This window comes from Triturus cristatus, chromosome 3_2 (genome assembly GCF_964204655.1).
Source record: "Triturus cristatus chromosome 3_2, aTriCri1.1, whole genome shotgun sequence".
NCBI classification, from domain to species: domain Eukaryota; kingdom Metazoa; phylum Chordata; class Amphibia; order Caudata; family Salamandridae; genus Triturus; species Triturus cristatus.
In genome coordinates, this window is record NC_140584.1 from 1057518619 (window position 1) to 1057524205 (window position 5587).

Here is a 5587-nt window from a genome sequence, read left to right on the forward strand (position 1 = left end):
CTCGGGATCCACAGACCTCACGGGACTCTGACCCAGAAAACTCGGAGAGAAAGGACCATCGGGAAGGGGCTGAGAGGCAGGAGCGTACCCGGGCCCCTGGGGGCCCCGGCGGGCGGGCCCCGGGTCTGCCTTCCCCTGATTCAGAATCGCCAAACATTACTTTGGTCCGACTGACCCTCTCCCTAGTAATCCGGAGGAAAATTACCCCCCTTTCTTGTAATCCGTGCGCACGAGGTGACAGAGGGGACCCTAGGCGCGAATGTACACGACCTCCTGGAGCCCTCGCTGGGATCCGGGAGGCAAATGGACCCTCATCGAGACTTCCAGGCAAGCTCGGCCATCTGGTCGCGCACAATGCTTTCCTATGGGGCGACCAGATGGCCGAGCTTGCCTGGAAGTTTCGAAGAGGGTCCCATTGCCTCCCGGATCCCAGCGAGGGCTCCAGGAGGTCGGGTACATTCGTGCCTAGGGTCCCCTCTGTCTGAAGGGACGTGCGCGACCAGATGGCCGAAGGGGCTTGCGCGACCAGATGGCCGAGGGGACAGGCGCGACCAGATGGCCGAGGGGAATGGGAAGGGGAAGCCTCCCCGGGCCCTCCGGACCCCGCCCCGGGCACCATGCCGCGTGGCAGGACCCCGGACGGAGCCCGGGGCGGGGAGGCCGCCCTCCCTGGGGGCCCCCAGGGGCCAATGAACCCAGACGAGCCTGGGGAGGATCCCCGGACACAACGGAACCCCGCCCCGGGCCTTTGGCAGTGCCGCAGGCCGGGGGACGGGGCCCGGGGCCGGAGACCCCGACCCGGGGCCCAGCCGGGCCCCTGGACCCAGCCGGGGCTCCCGGGACCGCAGGCGCAGGGGAAGCCTCCCCGGGCCCTCCGGACCCCGTCCCGGGCACCCTGCCGCGCGGCAGGACCCAGGACGGAGCCCGGGGCGGGGAGGCCGCCCTCCCCGGGGCCCCCAGGGGCCAATGAACCCAGACAGGCCTGGGGAGGCTCCCCGGACACAACGGAACCCCGTCCCGGGCCTTTGGCAGTGCCGCAGGCCGGGGAACGGGGTCCGGGGCCGGAGACCCCGACCCGGGGCCCGGCCGGGCCCCTGGACCCAGCCGGGGCTCCCGGGACCGCAGGCGCAGGGGAAGCCTCCCCGGGCTCTCCGGACCCCGTCCCGGGCACCCTGCCGCGCGGCAGGACCCGGGACGGAGCCCGGGGCGGGGAGGCCACCCTCCCCGGGGCCCCCAGGGGCCAATGAACCCAGACAGGCCTGGGGAGGCTCCCCGGACACAACGGAACCCCGTCCCAGGCCTTTGGCAGTGCCGCAGGCCGGGGGACGGGGCCCAGGGCCGGAGACCCCGACCCAGGGCCCGGCCGGGCCCCTGGACCCAGCCGGGGCTCCCGGGACCGCAGGCGCAGGAGAAGCCTCCCCGGGCCCTCCGGATTCCGTCCCGAGCACCCTGCCGCGCGGCAGGACCCGGGACGGAGCCCGGGGCGGGGAGGCCGCCCTCCCAGGGGCCCTGTTCTGCTTGGGTTTTCGGATCAGATAGAACCCGCTCATCAGAGCCTCACTAACCCAGCCAGAACGTTACCCCCTCCCTAGAACCTATTTACAATCCTACAACCACATATATCTATCACCTAAGGACAGGGGATTCCTACTATGCATACCAAGATCTCATAAGTGGCGGCCTCGCGGTCCCATACGAACCCAGACCTCTCTGCCCATACGACAGTATCACAAGTGGCGGCCTCGCGGTCCCATACGAACCCAGACCTCTCTGCCCATACGACAGTATCAGCACAATCGGCGGCCTCGCGATCCCCTACGAATCCAGACCTCTCTGCCCATACGGCAGTATCACAAGTGGCGGCCTCGCGGTCCCATACGAACCCAGACCTCTCTGCCCATACGACAGTATCACAAGTGGCGGCCTCGCGGTCCCATACGAACCCAGACCTCTCTGCCCATACGACAGTATCAGCACAATCGGCGGCCTCGCGATCCCCTACGAATCCAGACCTCTCTGCCCATACGACAGTATCACAAGTGGCGGCCTCGCGGTCCCATACGAACCCAGACCTCTCTGCCCATACGACAGTATCAGCACAATCGGCGGCCTCGCGGTCCCATACGAACCCAGACCTCTCTGCCCATACGACAGTATCACAAGTGGCGGCCTCGCGGTCCCATACGAACCCAGACCTCTCTACCCAGACGGCAGTCTCAGCACAATTGGCGGCCTCGCGATCCCCTACGAATCCAGACCTCTTTACCTAGACGGCAGTCTCATACGACAGTTCATCCTATGATCACCATAACATACAAAAAGGGAATCAGTCTCACTATTCATCAGATCACACAAGGATTACCAGTTCGGGCATAGCCTGTTCTCAGGTTTGAGGGGCTCCTCTTTCCCTTATTCAGTTACCACTTACCTGATCAGGGTTAACATCTGTTCATGTAGCCGCAGCTGACTAGAAGAATAGGCTACCCTCTTATACAAGAACACACAGCACATGTTGGTTCACTACAAACTGGATACTTTATTACTCATTGCACATACAATCACATAACATTACGATATAACACATAACCTGCAAAGAAAAGTGAAAGATTAAGTTGTACACTCTAATAAGAAAGGGTCGACATCACCTTAGTAGTATGTAGCCTGCACTCAGTGGTCATCTAGGCTCCCTTCTCGTCTATGCCTCGGCTCGCCTGGAATCACCCTTCTCCGAGTCACTGGGACCTCTTCCTTATCGGCTACTCTCTCCTCTCTGGTTATTCTGTTAGGAAAGCATCTGTCTCTCAGTTCTTCTCCGCCTTCAAGATGGCGTCTGTCTTCCCTGGAATAAGTAGTAGCTTTACTGCTAACGGCTAGATGCCGCCTACGGACTGAACTTGTAACTGCCTCAGACTTTCACTAATATAGAGGTGCATTTCCTCATGGAAAATTCCGGCCCGTAACCTGCCGCCCACCAAATTCTTGTACCTCCCCGTACCAAGGACACGTTCCCAGCCGGCCGGCCTGATGTAGTGTCTTCGGCATGAAGAAAAATACAATCCTTCGATAAGGGCCGGCCTGAACCGGTTCTCTCCAAGCGAATAACACCTCATAACTAAAACATACCTAGAAGCATCCCAAGCTGCCGGAGCAGAAAGAAAGATGGAGTCTCTCCCGTTTGAGGCCTACCAGGCCTGCATTCAGCACGGCTCCATGAAATACCCTCACTACAGGACAGGTTATCCCTAATACTAACGAATCTATCCCCTAGGCTATATGTGCAAGCCCTGATCTATGGGGAAGAGCACAGAATCACGTCGAAGTGCCTAGTAAATAGGCTCCATCCACTACTCTAACCCTTAGGCTTGAATGGTAAGAGACTGAAGTCACATTCAATCACCTGTTAATACAAGAAGACCGGGAAAATCGAGCAGAACATTTCACCCTTGACTTCAGTCTATTATACATTCATTAAACAGAACTAACATCTGTGGAAGAATAATATGAAACAAGACTAACTGATCTATGTCTAGTACCAGGTGTGCAGAATTGAAGTAATGAAGGAATACACTGAATAAAGCAACAGATAGAAATCAGAATGCCGATAGCAATCAGAATACCTCCTAATATTTGATGTAACATATGCAAATCAGGTAACCAATTAAAGAGCCAGTCAAACCAGCCCTGGTCTATGTGTTTTCTAACTTCTTCTGTCAAGTCATGTAATTTGTCAATGTGAACCTGAATGGATTTTGTATGGTCCGACAGGTTAAAACAACAAAGACCCTCAAAATCAGAACAATCGTGTCCATGTTTAAGCAAAAGATAATCAATAGCCGCTCGATTTTGAAAGATAGCCCTTCGTTCACCCTGGGCGTCTAATAGCATGTCAGACAGGATTGTAGAAGTATTATTGATGGATTTTACCATCCAGCAGGCCATTTTCCCAATAGATTTGGCATTATAAACTGCCAAAGCAGGAACACCAACAATTGATTCAGACTTGGAAATATTTGCGGGGATATATGGCCAGGAAGTATTACCACATGAGAAAAGCCATCCGGCAGGTAGTAACATCGTGCGATAGTGACTGGGGGTATCTACCATACTCTTACAAGTCATGTTGTTCTGAACAGAAGTACATGTTTTCGGTGTCCTTTGAAAGCACAAAGTTCGTTCATGAGCGGTGAATGAGGTGGCACCTTTCAATTTTAAACGCATACATTCAGAAATTGCACTAGGATCACAAGTAAGGAAAAAACATAAATCGCCTTGTGTGATATTATAGGTAACTATTTGGGACTGGACAGACGGTATCGGGTCTGACAGTACAGTACACAAGGGGCAATACTCATGGGCAGCGAAATCGCCCAGAAGAACATTGGGACGAGCATTTGTTATATTAAAAATATGAGTCAGGGTCTCCAATGAAGCAGGGACAGCAACCAAACAGGTTGCCAATATATCAGTTACCGATCTCATCGGTGTCAAGCAGAAATGAGGGGTCTTCGTCACTTGCTTGGCCAATGTAACCCAAAAGTTTGGCGACGAATCCCACGCAGCGAAGGAACGCGACACTCAGGTTTTCAACTCATCCCGGGTTGATGGGATCCCTCCTCTCTCGTCGCACCAGCCCGAAAACAGTCCGACGCCGACACATCCTGCAGCAACAGTCCAAAGAATGATCTGAAAGAGAATCAAATACAGGCATTATTCATTCTCGTAAGTAACATTTGTCAGCCGGGACTGCTTCCCAGCTATCTTTCCCTGGTCTCATAACTAAAATGGTGTTATCTTGACCGGTTGCAATGACCTCTGCTTGTTCAGGGGGATTCTTAGGCGACTGCACCCAAACTCTGGCCCCAGGATTATCTGTAGAGCCAAAACCTTTCTGGCCTCGTACAGTTAGCAGCCTTTTACCATCTCACCACTGAAGACACGCATTATTAGCAATTGAGCCACTCGGTCAGTTTTATGTATCAGTAAGTCAACCTCACTGCTATTCAGCAGGAGCACCTTAATCTCTCCCTGATAATCACTATCAATGATTCCTCCAAGCACCTGAATGCCTTTTACAGCCAGCCCCGATCTAGGGGCAATTAATCCGAAATTTCCAGGTGGTATCTGAACACCAACACCTGTCTCAATGATGACTCGATCTTTACTTTTTATAATGGTGTCATCCATGGCATGCAAGTCTAAACCTGCCGATCCTGGGGTCGCTCTGCATGGAGCCAAAGCTCCGGGAGTAATCTCCCAGTACATCACAGTCTCTCTGATCTCGTTAGGTTTAGCATCAACATTCGGAGGAAACAAACGCATAAGTGGGGATTCAGCATTTAGAAAAGGACGGTTATTCAAAATCAATAGCGCTTGAGGCAAAAAATCTCGCCAATTCTTATACTTGTCATCTGTTAATTTGCGAAGTTGGTCTTTTAGCAGGCCATTCAACCTCTCCACAAGACCCGAGGCCTGTGGATAATATGGTATATGAAATACCCATTCAATATTGTTTTCCACACAGAATTCCTGTACCAATCTTCCACGAAAATGGGATGCATTATCAGATTGAATTTGGAATGGCACACCA